General features: G+C 40.8%; 1 protein-coding gene across 5 annotated transcripts in view; it reads right to left on the reverse strand.

The window, feature by feature from the left end:
- Positions 1 to 7876, reverse strand: part of AMBRA1 (autophagy and beclin 1 regulator 1) — a 190501-nt gene extending 182625 nt beyond the window's left edge. For 2 of the 5 annotated variants that reach the window (XM_081279910.1, XM_081279909.1), the window contains exon 1: positions 7654 to 7876. The gene's annotated coding sequence lies outside the window, so the exon portion shown is untranslated. The remainder of the gene's footprint in view (positions 1 to 7653) is intronic. The other 3 variants (XM_081279912.1, XM_081279911.1, XM_081279913.1) reach the window with 2 other exon arrangements.
- Positions 7877 to 15559: the final 7683 nt, after the last annotated feature.

Raw genomic sequence — 15559 nt, forward strand, 5'->3', positions numbered from 1 at the left:
GCAGGAGGATCACAAATTCAAGGCCAGCTTCAGCAGCTTAGCAAGGCCCAAGCAACTTAGTGAGACCCTGATTCAAAATAAAAAATAAAAAGGGTGGGCTGGGGATGTGGCTCAAGCGGTAACGCGCTTGCCTGGCACGCGTGCGGCCCGGGTTCGATCCTCAGCACCACATACAAAGATGTTGTGTCTGCCAAAAACTAAAACATAAATATTAAGATTCTCTCTCTCTCTCTCTCTCTCTCTTCCCCCCCCTCACTCTCTCTAAAAATAAATAATAAATAAAATAAAAAGGGTGGGGGTGCAGTACTTCAGTGTTAAAGTGCCCCTGGTATGTGAGCCCCCAGTACCAAAAAAAAGAAAACAAACAGCATCACAGGCTCTGGAAGTAGCTCAGTAAGAGTACTTCCCTATCATATGTGAGGCCATGGGATCAATCTCCAGCACAGTGAAAAAAGAAAAAGAACCAGAAGCCCAAAGGCTGAATGTGGTGGTGCATGCCTGTGATTCCAGCAACTCAGGAGGCTGAAGCAGAAGGATTGGGAGTTCAAAGCCAGAGCCTCAACAATTTATTGAGGCTCTAACAATTTAGCAACACCCTGTCCCAAAAGAAAAAATAAAAAGGGCTGGGGGATGTCCCTCAGTGGCTAAGTACCCCTGGGTTCAATCCCCAGTACCAAAAAAAAAAAAAAAAGAAAAAAGAAAAGAAAGTTCCAAAAGGTATAAAAGGGAATACTAGAAAGAAACCTCAACAGGGCCAAAAAAAAAAAAAAAAAAAAAAAAAAACAATACAAGAACAATACACAATGAAAAAAGGCAAAAGTTAAAGTAAAAAAGCAGAAATTGGGGCTGGGGATGTGGCTCAAGCGGTAGCGTGCTCGCCTGGCATGCGTGCGGCCCGGGTTCGATCCTCAGCACCACATACCAACAAAGATGTTGTGTCCGCCGAGAACTAAAAAATAAATATTAAAAATTCTCTTCTCTCTCTCTCTCTCTCCTCTCTCACTCTCTCTTTAAAAAAAAAAAAAGCAGAAATTAACGAACCTTAAAGCAGAGGAAGAGACAGAACAAGTCAGAGAGTTAGAGTTAACACTTACACTCATCTATAGACACATTAAGTCAAGACTTACTAAAAGAGAATGTGTAAATATCCTGAGTCTCATCCTAAGTAAACATGCAGCATCTAAAACTCCTGCCTTTCACTAATATTTACAAGCACTACTCCTCTCCACAGACATGTAGTAAACACATCCAGGGCTGGGTTTTTTCTTTTTTTTAGTTGTAGTTGGACACAATACTTATTTATTTATTTATTTTTATGTGGTGCTGAGGATGGAACCCAGCGCCTCCCACATACTAGGCGAGCTCTACTACTGAGCCACAACCCCAGCACCCCTAGGGCTGGTTTTAACCTTTGTTCACCTCTATCCTCAAGATTGTCTGACACAGGGCTGGGGATGTGGCTCAAGCGGTAGCGAGCTCGCCTGGCATGCAAGCAGCCCGGGTTCGATCCTCAGCACCACATACAAACAAAGATGTTGTGTACGCCGATAACTAAAAAATAAATATTAAAAAAAAAAATTCTCTCTCTCTCTCTCTCTCTCTCTCTATCACTCTCTCTTTAAAAAAAAAAAAAAAAAAAAAAAGATTGTGTGACACAAGGCTGCCTTGAAAGTAGAAAGGTGCCTAAGAACCTTCATAACAAGCTGATAGCTGCTCTAAGATAGCTAATATCTGAAGAACATTTTTAGATTTTGGTGTTTGTTTTGTTTTTGTGTGCTAGGGATTGAATCCAGGGCGCTGTGCTTGCTAAGCAAGTACTCTACCTTGCACTTCATCTTTTTAAAGAAACTTTCCCCAGTGTTTTTTCAACCAAAGCTTAATGATAGATATATTCTCCTTCCCATTCTTCTAATATAAACTAATCCTTAGCACCAAAAAAAAAAAAAAAAGTCTTAGATATGAATCTGCTATGTACCCTTGGGATATGACCAGAACTGGTCTCTTGGTCAAATTATTCACTCTCCCTAAGCTTCAGTATAGAGGAAGAAAAAATAGTATCTCCATGGGGAAAATAATATCTATCCTAAAGGGCTTTGTAGTATTAAATAAGTATAACACATGTAAAGAATATGACACAGGGGCTGGGGATGTGGCTCAAGCGGTAGCGCACTCGCCTGGCATGCGTGCGGCCCGGGTTCGATCCTCAGCACCACATACAAACAAAGATGTTGTGTCCCCCGAGAACTAAAAAATAAATATTAAAAATTCTCTCTCTCTCTCTCCTCTCTCTCCTCTCTTACTCTCTCTTTAAAAAAAAAAAAAGAATATGACACAATAAATGCCCCATCAAGGGCAGTAACCTTCCCTACAGCCTCCTTAAATAATTTGTACAAGATTTCTCAACTAGGGGCTGGGGATGTGGCTCAAGCGGTAGCGTGCTCGCCTGGCACGCTTGCGGCCCGGGTTCGATCCTCAGCACCACATACAAAGATGTTGTGTCCGCCGAGAACTAAAATAAAAATTAAATAAATAAATTCTCTCTTTCTCTCTCTCCCCCCCTCTCCTCTCTCTTTAAAAAAAAAAAAAAAAAAAAAAAAGATTTCTCAACTAGTAAGCTGGTAAGCTCAGGGCTTAAACTCAGGTCTCCTGATTCCCTAATCTATTTTCTTCTCATCACACTACATTGGCAGATTGCCACACACTACTGGGCACATAAATATAATTCTGACAATAACTGATCCCAAAATTCTTACCTATTAGTAACTAATCTTAACTTTTTGAAAAGAAAAAATAGCTCTTTAAATTAGCTTGGAGAGAAAGGACTTAAAAAGATCAAACATAAATTACTCCCAAACAGTAAGACAGGCTATATCATAATAATAATGTAAAAACAGAAATAATGACAAGAAACTGAAAGCTCTCTCTGGATTTATGAGGAACAATTGGAGAAAGAAGCAAAAATGACCAGGATTAATGAAACTTAAATTTGTTCTATTTTGGGGATGGGGGGTTGGTAAACCAAACCACTGGACAAAAAAAAGTACATCTCATTCCAAAATAACTCTATCAAGGCTGAGATACGTCTTAGCAAAAATGTGTTAAAAACAAAACTTTTAAGAGTGAGATAAACTGTTGACCTAAACTGTCAACATTCAAAAAGAAACTGAAGATAATAAATATTTGGATTCAATTTTCACAAACTGCACAAAGGAACGTGATCAAACGAATAAAAATAAGCTTCCTAAAACACACTGAGCTGGGTGTGGTGGCACAGGCCTGTAATGCCAGTGGCTCCAGGAGGCTGAGGCAGGAGGACTGAGAGTTCAAAGCCAGCCTCAGCAAAAAAAGCAAAGCGTTAAGCAACTCAGTGAGACTCTGTCGCTAAATAAAACTCAAAATAGGGGGCTGGGCTGTAGCACAGTGGCAGAGCACTTGCCTAGCATATGTAAGGCACTGGGTCTGATCCTCAGCACCACAGAAAAATAAATAAATAAACAAATAAAATAAAGGCATTTTGTCCATTACAACTACAAAAAAAAAAAATTTAAATACAAAATAGGGCTAGCGAGGTGGCTCAGTGGTCGAGTGCCCCTGAGTTCAATGCCCAGTACCCACCCCCTGCAAAAAAAACACATTGAAAATTATATAATGTTGAAATGTAAGTTATTAGCCTGTAATCCCAGTTCAGGGAGATGCAGGAAAATCAAAAGTTCAAGGCCAACCTCAGCCATTTAAGGAGACTCTGTCTCAAATAAGAAATAAAAAGGACTGAGGATGAACAGCTCATTGGTAAAATGCCCCTGGTTCAATCCCCAATACAAAAAAAAAAAAAAAAAGTAGTTATTGATGGTTATTGCTATATTAATAAAAAAATAACCAGCCTAATACACAGAATTCAAGATACTCAGGAAGCTGAGGCAGGAGGATTGTAAATTCTAAGGCAGACTGGGAAATTTTGACAGACCCTGTCTCAAAGTAGAAAATAAAAAGGGCTGGAGCGGGGCTTGGTGGCCTGTGCCTGTAATCCCAGCAGCTCTGAAGGCTGAGGCACTAAAACAACTCAGTGAGACCCTGTCTCTAAATAAAATACAAAATAGGGCTGGGATGTGGTTCAGTGATCACATGCCCAAGTTCAATCCTGGGTACCCAAAAAAAAAAAAAAAAAAAAAAAGGGCTGGGGTGTATAGAGAGTATAGCTCAATGGTAAAGCAAATCTCAGTTCAATCCCCAGTACCATAAAAACAGTTGTTTCATCAACTCTGTTCCAGGCTAAATTCTAGAATACATTCAAAGAAGTTCACACGTTTAATAATCCCCAAGAACTCTGTTACCACAATCTGAACCTAAACATTTCTGGAAAACGAAACCAAAAAAAAAAAAAAAAGCCCAATATGAATTTTATAGAACCACACAAGATTCAACCAAGTACTGGAATCCCAGTGAATGGGGAGACTGACCTGAGGCAAGAGGATCACAAGTTGAGGCCAGTCTTAGTAACTTAGTGAGATCTTTGGCAATTTAGTGAGACTATGTCTCAAATTCAAAATTAAAAAGGACTAGGGGGCGCTGGGGATGTGGCTCAAGTGGTAGCCCACTCCCACCTGGCATGCATGAGGCACTGGGTTCGATCCTCCTCACCACATAAAAATAAAATAGATATTGTATCAACCTAAAACTAAAAAATAAATATTTTAAAAAAGGACTGGAGATATAGCTCAATGATAAAGCACCCCTGGGTTAAATCCCCCCTTCAAAAAAATATAATATATATCAACCAAGCAAAATTTGTGTAATCTTCTATTTCAAAGCAAAGAAGCTGATAAGAAGCTCTATCCCTATCTATTAACCTCACACTCCACCTCCACTGAATTTCTACTCTACTTCAAGTCAACTTAAACCTCTGCCAATTATTTCCTACAAAAACAAAACAAAATGTTCCCAACATTTCTAAGTGTCATTCAATAGTAATCTCCATTTATTATTTAGCATTCATTAGGAGCCTCTGAGATACTACTTATAACTCTAAATTCTATGCAGAATCTATCAATCCCCAGCGGACAATGACAGTTCTTTCTCTAAATTCTTTCCTCTGATATACATTCTTTTTTTTTTAAGAGAGAGTGAGAGAGGAGAGAGAGAGAGAGAACTTTTAATATTTATTTTTTAGTTCTCGGCGGACACAACATCTTTGTTGGTATGTGGTGCTGAGGATCGAACCCGGGCCGCACGCATGCCAGGCGAGTGCGCTACCGCTTGAGCCACATCCCCAGCCCTGATATACATTCTTTTCTACCATAAAAATACTTTTTCAGAGAATTCACATTCTTAGCTTAATTTCCCAATCGAGATTCTCCTTAAAGATAGTCTGGTGGATGCTGGGCATAGTGGTGCACACCTATAATCCTAGCAACTCACAAGGCTGAGGCAGGAGGATTGAAAATTCAAGGAAGGGGCTGGGGATGTGGCTCAAGCGGTAGGGCGCTCGCCTGGCATGCGTGCGGCCCGGGTTCGATCCTCAGCACCACATACCAACAAAGATGTTGTGTCCGCCGAGAACTAAAAAATAAATATTAAAAATTCTCTCTCTCTCTCTTTAAAAAAAAAAAAGAAAGAAAAAAGAAAATTCAAGGAAGCCTTAGCAACTCAGCGAGGCCCTAAGCACCTTAGCAAGACATTGTCTCAAAAAATAAAAGGGCCTGGGGATGTAGCTCAGTGGTTAAGCATCCATGGGTTCAACTCCTCCTCCATGCCACCCCCATACCAAAAAAAGGGGGTGTCTGATGGCTCTTCATTAACCTTTTATTGGGAACACTGCAGTTCTGGTAACTAGGAAATTGCTTATGATCAAAGGCCCTTCATTTAAATCTCACTGATCCAGCTGGGGTTGTGGCTCAGTAGTAGAGAGCTACCATAGCATATGTGAGACACTGGATTTGATTCTCAGCGTCGCATATAAACAAATAAAAGTCCATTGACAACTAAGAACATATTTTAAATAAATAAATAAAATCCCACTGATCCCAGGGCTACGGGTATAGTAGCTCAGTGGTAGAGTCCTTGCCTAGCATATGTAAGACATGAGGCCTGGAACACAAAACATAATAGATCTTATTGGAAAAAAAAAAAAAAAAACATACACACACAAACAAACAAAGTTAGAGAAACAGTAGTCTTTCCAAAACTCAGAAGAGAATCCTAGAACTTCAAAGAAACACAGACCTATATAGTTTCTATCCAAAAACTAGGAATTTATTCCATACTCTAATCTTAAAAATATTCTCCACCAGATGCTAAATAATTTTTTTTAGCAGAAAAGACTTCTCCCGGAGGAAGAAGGGGACCCAAGAGGTGGAATCCCCAGATGCTAAATATTATGGAAACTTATCCAACGTAGGACCTCTAGGCTGATTTTTTTTTTCAATAAATAAGTAATACAGATTAAGATCGTGGTACTAAGTCCAATGAAAATTAAATAAGAAAACTTAGTCCCTAAAGTTTCCAAGTTGGGGGAAAAAGGGAATAATGGTATTCACATCACGTTAAACTTCAACTTAAGTATCTCAATATTGAAATTATTTTTATACACGGTCTTTTCAAGTCAGGTATACACAGGAAACTAAACCACTGATCAAATGTGACAAAACTGTTCCGAAAGAAACCCTTTGGGATTCTTTTGGATACTTCCTAGAAAGCAGACCCCAACAAGACAAGTTGCCTACGAAGTGTCTGAACTCTTTAAGTCTTAAGCATCCTCTGTAGGACACTAACCATAGCTGAAATTTTTCCGGACAACAGGTTAAAGAGAAGAAATCAGTAACAACCAGGTGGCAAACTGGAGGGGGCAAACAAAATTATTTATCAAGAAACAGAAAGAAACTATCATCGCTACTCCCGCTAAAATGATACAGACGTTGAAAACACAAAACCAGCCAAAAGATCACATAGTCCTCTTAACTTCCGAAGCCTCCAGTGACAGAATCTATATTCCTAGTAAAAAGTGGTCACAGGCAGACAAATCACTATGAGCCAAAAGTGACTGTTAAAATGGGAAGATGAAAAAAAGAAAACGGGTAAATGACAAAAAGTGACTTACTGAGCATTTAATGACCCGTCGGGGATACAGGGGAAAAAAAAAATCAGGTCTCAGACCTCAGCCTCAGTTTCCTTGCGGAAAAAAAAAAAAAAAAACAGACGGGGAATAACCTGACATTAGGTTCAGAAGAGCCCGAAGGCCTAGTTTCACCAGCCGCTAACCTACTCCAAGGTCCCTTCAAAGGCTAGACTCAGTGGGGATCCCCAGTGCAATTGAGTCATGACACCCGGAGCCTTAGGTGGGAGAGAAGGAGGCGGGTCAAAACACACACAGCTCTACCGGTTCCTGGAAAGCTATTTTCCCCCAACACTCTAGGGGTGCCGACACCCGCCCTAGACCCAACATCCCCTGCCGGGCAGCCCCAGCACCTCTCCCTCCTTCCGGCTTCTCCCTCAAGTCTGAACAGCCCTCCGGTCGCGCCCCCGAACACAGCCTGGCAGCCTCTCCTCAGGTAGTGTCTCGGAGGCCGGCCGGCTCGCCCACCCGCCAGCGCCAAGGTCTTCTCAACCCCGCGGCGGAAGGATGCCGGGCCAGGCCTCCCAGGCTCCTCCCGGGCCTACCTGCAAGGCGGGCAAGGGCTCGGCTTGCAGCCCAGCGGGCGGACTGAGCCACAGAAAGAAGGACTGAAGAGGCAGGAAGGAAGCAAGAGGTCCGCTCTACCGACCGGCGGGAGAAAGCGGCCCGAGCCCAGGGACTCGAGGGTAACTCAGCCCTCGACCTGGCGCCACCGCCGCCGCCGCTGCTCAGGAGACATCAAGCAAGAAGACGGCGCAAAAGATCACCGAATGCACGAACACCCCAGACATCAAAGGAAGAGACCCGAGCAATCGTTCAAGGAGCTACAGTAGAGTGTCGAAAAGCATCGCAACCCTTGCTCAAGGACCGGCTCCTGTCCAAGGCATAAGTAAACAAACCCAGATCATAAACTTTAGCGTAGTCGGCGCTTCTGCCATTTCCTAGTGGCTGCCTGCTATTTAAATTGTTTTGAGAATGGAGTTTTGTGTGAGCGTGCCTTAAGATCAACTCATAGCACAATAACATTGTTGTCTAGTTCAGCGACTACCTTATGGACTTCGCTACTTATCCCAACTGAGAAAACCACTTCACCTCTTTTAACATAAGTTTCCTAACAGTGAGGTGAATGAAATATGAGACTGAGGAACAAAGTCAACAGTCGCTATTAAAGTTCCAATTTAGCTCTTATAAGCAAAGCCAAGAGAACATGGGAAAACCCAGGGTTATGTATTCTGACCTTAGGGCAGGGGGAAAAGAGTACACGGTGTGCATATTTTCTTCCAAAGGCCTAAAACTGTGTGTTTCTTAGATGATGATCACAAGTTCAAAACCTGATTCGCATTTTCTTCACTACACTGGCTTTTCCTTTTTCCTGCCTTTTTTTTTTTTCCTTTTTGGGTGGGGGGTGCTAGTGATGCAAGCTAGGCCAGTGGAACAAATGAATATGCTCAGCACAAGTATGAATTGTATGCCCATTCCAGGTAAAATCCAATAAAACACAAGTATTGTATGGGTTACCAAGTATAAGCAATAAGCATCTAAACCTACCTCCTCCTAACTAGGGAGGAGACTCACAGAAGAAGGGTAAAAAGAAGGAAAAAAAGATAATCCAAGCCTTTAGGTTTTTTAATCCAAGCCTTTTAATAATTTATATTCTAAGTCAAAGAGTGCTTCTTAAAATATTAACCTCATTCAGAATTTACTGTGACTTTTTAAAAATCTCCTTCTAAGGCTGGGGAGGTAGCTCTCTAGCAAGTTACTTACCTCGCATGCACAAGGCCTGGGTTCTATCCCATGCACCACAAAAATAAGTAAATATATAAACCTCTTTTAAGTCAGTGAAAATGTTTAAAAAACAACCCATGTTATAAGATCAACCATCCATAGATGGACATAGTGGCACACACCTGTAATCCCAGTGACTAAGGAGACTGAGGCAAAAGGATCACAAGTTCAAAGCCAACCTCAGACTCTCAACGAGGCTCTGAGCAATTTAATGAGACCCTATTCCAAAAAAAAAAAAAAAAAAAAAAAGGATTAGAGTTGTGGCTCAGTAGTTAAGTGCCCAGTTTAAAAAAAAAAAAGGGCTAGGGATGTGGCTCAAGCTTGTGGCAAGCATGTGGTCCGGGTTTGATCCTTAGCACCACATACAAACAAAGATGTTGTGTCTGCCGATAACAAAAAAATAAATATTAAAAAAAATAAAAAATCCACAATATGCCATTCATGTGGACAAGAAACCAAGCTTTTCCTTTTTTTATTATTAATTAATTTATTTATTTTAATTAGGTATATGACAGCAGAATGCATTTTGATTCATTGTACACAATTGCAACACAACTTTTCATTTCTCTGGTTGTACACGATGTAGTGTCGAACCGTATGTGCAGTCATACATGTACCTAGGGTAATGATGTACATCTCATTCCACCATCTTTCCTGCCCCTATCGCTCCTTTGCCCAAAGCTTCTCCATTTTTTCCATGTCCTCCCCTCATTATGGATTCGCATCCACTCAAGCTTTTATTTTCTGTGATAGTTTTAAAAGCTTTTAAAATAAACATTATAGCAACATTTAAGAAAATCTAAAGAAAACAAAAGAAAGATCTTGAAAACATGCTTCCAAAACACAAAATTTTGCTCAGCATGGTGGTGCCTGTAATCCCAAACACTCCAGAGGAGGCAGAGGCAGGAGGATTGCAAACTCGAGACCAGCTTTAACAATTTAGCAAGTCCCTCTCTCAAAATAATATAAAGAACTGGAGTTGTAGTACCAAATTTGGTACTTGAGATTGAACCCATGGGCACTTTTACCATTTAGTTATATCCCAATCCTATTTTTTTTTTTTTTTTTTTGAGACAGGGAGGGTCTCACTGAATTGGTGAGGCTGGCCTTGAGTTTACAATCCTCCTTGGTTTACCCACCCCCATCACTGGGAGAGGTATTTGCCACCGAACCCACCTGGTTTCTACACCAAATTTTTAAAAGCTTAATTCAAGCAGAGATACAACTGTGTGTTTTGCATCATATAATTTCCCTATTAAAGGTTTTAATAAGGGGCTGAGGTTGTGGCTCAGTGGTAGAATGCTTGCCTGGCACACAGGATGCACTGGGTTCGATCCTCAGCACCACGTAAAAATGAAATAAAGGTATTGTGTTCACTTACAACTAAATATATTTATTTATTTATTTTTAAGAGAGAGAGTCATTTCCTTACAGTATGGTTTTAGCACACTTGTCAAAAGTCATTATAGCAGGGCTAGGGATATAGCTCATTTGGTAGGGTGCTTGTCTTCCATGCATAAGGCCCTGGGTTCAATCCCCAGCACCACAAAAAGTCATTACCCCAAGGGCTGGGATTGTAGCTCAGAGGTAGAGTACTTGCCTAGAATGTATGAGGTACTGGGTTTGATTCTCAGTACCACACATAAATAAAATAAAGGTTTTAAAAAAAGAAAGAAAGAAAGAAAATCTTTAATAGGCTGGGCATAGCAGCACATGCCTGTAATCCCAGCCACTCAGGAGGCTGAGGCAGGAGGATGGTAAATTTGAGGCCAGCCTGGGCAATTTAGCCAGTTCCTGTCTCAAAATAAAATTTTAAATGGGCTAGGACTGTAGTTCAGTGGTAGGGTACATGTGAGGCACTGGACTTAAGAAGGAAATAAAAATAAAGGCTGTAGTAATTGTTTTCAGTGATTGCACAACATTCCATTGAGAGGATATACTGACCATGTTCCCCATTGTTGAATCTATATGTTGCTTCTAAATATTTCCTGTGTAATAGGTATTGCTGCTGTTGAAAAGAGGCAGTTGTAACCTTATTATTTATGATAAGATCTTATTTTGGAGGGGGAAGTTACTGGAGATTTAACCCAGGGGCACTTTACCACTTAACCACATCTCCAGCACTTTTTATTTTTTATTTTGGGACAGGGTCTTGCTAAATTGCTTAGGGCCTTGCCAAGTTGCTGAGGTTGGCTTTGAATTTGTGTGCCTCCTGCTTCAGCCTCCCAAATCTGTGGGATTACAGGCCTATGTGACCACACCTGGCTCAGTCTCCTTTAGGGAACTCTTTCAAGTGTAGGTTTAAGCTTCAGTGTAACAATAAACTACTGCAGACACACTGGGGAGCCCCCATGAAAAACAGGACCTCCCCCACCCCACTCCGATTTAAGATGGGGATGAACACCTTTCAGGGGAAATAAGAAAGCCAAGCTAGCTCTCGTTTTCATGGAGTTGACGTCATACTAGAAAAGTAAGAGTTAAAAATTCTGCTGACGCCAGATGATGGCGCACACCTGTAATCCCAGCAATTTAGTAGACTGAAGCAGGTGGATCACAAGTTCAAGGCCAACTTCAACAATTTAGTGAGGCTTTAAGCAACTTAGAGAGACCTTGCCTTGAAATTTAATAAATAAATAAATAGGGCTGCAGATGTAGCTCAATGGTAGAGCATGTCCGGGATCAATTCCCAGAATAAATAAATAAATAAATAAATGTACCTTGCCAGTCAGGTGTGATGGAGTGTACCTGTAATTCCAGTGATTTAGGAGGTTGAGGCAGAAGGATCTCAAGTTTGAGACCTGACTGGGCAACTTAGTGAGACCCAGTTTCAAAATAAAAAAATATAAAGGGCTGGGGGGTGAACTCAGTGGTAGAGTGCCCTTGGTTTTAATTCCCACAACCACCATCACCACCACCAAAAAAAAAAAAAAAAAAAAGTTACTTGCCACTGTCAATCACATGGAATGAATTTGTAAAATCTATATGAGGAAAAGAGGATTGAAGGATGTTGGCTTGGAAAATTGTCTAAATTAAGGATTAAGGAGGAGACTCTTCCTTATCTTGGCTCTGTATTCTGAGAAACTACCTCTATAATGGTAAAACCAGGCTTGAACTAGGGTGAGACAACTCTGTAACAGTTCTTTTTTTTTTTTTTTTAAAGAGAGAGTGAGAGAGAGAATTTTTTTTTTAAATATTTATTTATTTTTAGTTTTTGGCGGATACAACACCTTTGTTTGTATGTGGTGCTGAGGAACGAACCCGGGCCGCACGCCCAGTTCAAAGCCAATCTCAGCAAAAGTGAGGTGCTAAGCAACTCAGTGAGACCCTGTCTCTAAATGAAATACAAAAGGGCTGGGGATGTGGCTCAGTGGTTGAGTGCCCCTGAATTCAATCCCCAGTACCAAAAAAAAAAAAAAAAAAAAAGAAAGAAAGAAAAGAGAAGAAAGAAAGAGAAAAATGAATGAGGTGCTTCCTTCTTTGTGATTATTTATATAGGATAAGTTTCCAGTGATGGAATTTATCAATACAACTTGAAATGCATGGACATTTTATATATATATATATTTTTAGTTATAGGTGAACACAATATCTTTGTTTTATTTTTTTTTATTTTTTTTTATTTTTTTTTTAAGAAAGAGTGAGAGAGGGGGGAGAGAGAGAGAGAGAGAGAGAATTTTTAATATTTATTTTTTAGTTCTCGGCGGACACAACATCTTTGTTTGTATGTAGTGCTGAGGATCGAACCCGGGAGGCACGCATGCCAGGCGAGCGCGCTACCGCTTGAGCCACATCCCCAACCCTCTTTGTTTTATTTTTATGTGGTACTGAGGATCAAACCCAGTGCCTCATGCATACTAGGCGAATGCTCTACCTCTAAGCCACAACCCCAGCCTGAAATATATGGACAGTTTAAGGCTCTAGAATGACAAAGGGGGCCGGAGATATAGCTCAGTTGGTACCGTCAATATGGTAGCTCAGTTACTATGATTTCCGAGGTCTACTTTTCTATTTACTACTGAGAGATCTCATCACTCAAATTTGATGATCCTAAGGGAGTCTTAGGGCATAGTCATGAAAAATAGAACTGTGAATTTTATGTGTTAGGATTGAGGTCCCCAGCTTTCAGGTAAGGTAGAATTTTGGACCTTTTTTTCCACATCATGGAGACACATGACTAAATCAATTAGGGTCACTACAAATGAATTTGGGCTAACTAAATAAAGACACAGACACAGAAAGTACCTTTTCTTTGGGTTCAGTGACCGCTGCTCCTCAGCCACAGCTCCCACAAGGGGGACAAGGCAGGGAAGAAAGAGAAGGAGCACACCTTTTATCTTTTTATTGGAGAGAAGCCATTCAAATGAGGGTAGGGTTACAACAAACAAGTGGGTGTAATCCAACCCCATCAGGTGACGCCCACTCCTGGAGCTGCACACCTGTCTTATCCCAGTGGAGGTAAGGTCCAATTGCATTGCAATGGGTTCAATACCAGTTCTGCACCTCTTTACTCAGGACTTAAAAGTGTGTACATAGCTCCTGTCCAGAGCAGCTCCTGACAGAACACAGTGATGGGATTTGTTGTTTCATATTCCTACATGCATACAATATACAATATAACAATATAATTCCACCAATACCACTCCCCAGTACCACCCCCTCTCTCCACACATCCCATCCCTTGGCTCCTTTTCTCTATTGATCTCCCTTTGATTTTCATGAGATCTGCTTCCACTTTTCCTTTCTTTTTCCTCTCAGCTTCTACATATGAGAGAAAACATAGGGACTTAATCTTCTGGGTTTGACTTATCTAGATATTTAGCTTAACATAGTGGTCTCTAGTTCCATCTATTTTCCTGCAAATGATGTAATTTCATTTTTCTCTCTGCCTGAATAAAACTCCATTGTGTACATACTGCATTTTCTTTATCCATTCATCTGACACCTAGTGTGGTTCCCTAGTGTGGCTATTGTGAATTGTGCTGCTATAAACAGTTTCTATCATTGTAGTATGATGACTTCAGTTCTTTAGGATAAATACTGAGAAGCCTAGTCTTCCATACTGATTTCCATAGAGGTTGTACTAATTCCTACAATTTTTGAAAACAAACTTATTTTTACTTAATTATTTGCATTACTGGGTGTTGAACCCAAGGGCACTCTACCACTGAGCTACATATCCACACCTTTTACTTTTTTACTTTGAGATAGGGTCTCACTAAGTTGCTGAGGCTGGTCTTAAACTTGTCATCTCCCTGCCTCAGTCTCCATGGTAGATGGTATTACTGGTATGCCCATCACAACCCAGCTGTACTACCATTCTTATAATGAATGAAGTCAACTCTGAGTCCATTATCTCTCATAACTACAATTTGTAAAATCTTGATGTGACCTAGAGAGCAAAATGAGCCATGAGGACACATACATACTCATTGTAAGATTTTTTTTTTGGGGGGGGGTACCAGGGATTGAACTCAGGGGCGCTCATCCACTGAGCCACATCTCCTTTTTTGTATTTTATTTAGAGTCAGGGTCTCACTGAGTTGCTTAGCCCTTAGTCAGGGTCTCACTTAGTTGCTGAGGCTGGCTTTCAACTCATGATCCTCCTGTCTCAGCCTCCCAAGCTGCTAGGATTACAGGTGTGCGAAATCACGTACAGCTCAATGTAAGATCTTTTATTATTATTATTATTATTATTATTATTATTATTATTATTATTTTAAATATTTATTTATTCATTTATTTTTAGTTTTCGGCGGACACAACATCTTTGTATGTGGTGCTGAGGATCGAACCCGGGCCGCACGCGTGCCAGGCAAGCGCGCTACTGCTTGAGCCACAGCTCCAGCCCCTATTATTATTATTATTATTATTAATGTCTTTATGTTACTTTATGTGGTGCTGAGGATCAAACCCAGTGCCTCACGCATGCTAGGCGAGTGCTCTACCACTGAGCCACAACCCCAGCCCAATGTAAGATCTTCTGATGTCTTATTTTCTTGTCCTCCTATCTATACCATTGCCAGGGACAGTGACACTAAGCCCAGTGTTTGAGTTATTTTCAGTTTGTGTAAGATAGGGATAAAAATCTTACTATGTGGCCCAGTGTAGACTGCATGCTAAACGTGCATGAGACCCTTTGCTCAATACTTTGCCCCAGAGGAAAGCAACACCAAAAACAAATAGAAACTTATTATTAAGTGTCTATTACGGGCTGGGGATGTGGCTCAAGTGGTAGCGCACTCACCTGGCATGTGTGCGGCCCGGATTGGATCCTCAGCACCACATACCAACAAAGATGTTGTATCCGCCGAGAACTAAAAAATAAATATTAAAAATTCTCTCTCTCTCTCTCTCTCCTCTCTCACTCTCTCTTTAAAAAAAGTGTCTATTACTTGTTTAGCCTCTGTTATTTGGTACTGGGGATTGAACCCAAGAGTTCCTTTCCACTAAGCTACATTCCCAATCCTTTTCCAAATTTAATTTTTTTTGAGACAGGGTCTCACTAAGTTGCCAAAGCTTGCCTGGAACTTATGGTCCTCCTGCCTCAGTCTCCCCCAGCCACTGGGATCACAAGGCATGCACCACCATGTCTGGCTCATTTTTCCCCAAAAATTTTGAGACAGAGTCTTGCTAAACTGCTGAAGCTAGTCTCAAAATCAACTCTTG

This window comes from Spermophilus citellus, assembly GCF_964194105.1.
Source record: "Spermophilus citellus genome assembly, chromosome: 2".
NCBI lineage: Eukaryota > Metazoa > Chordata > Mammalia > Rodentia > Sciuridae > Spermophilus > Spermophilus citellus.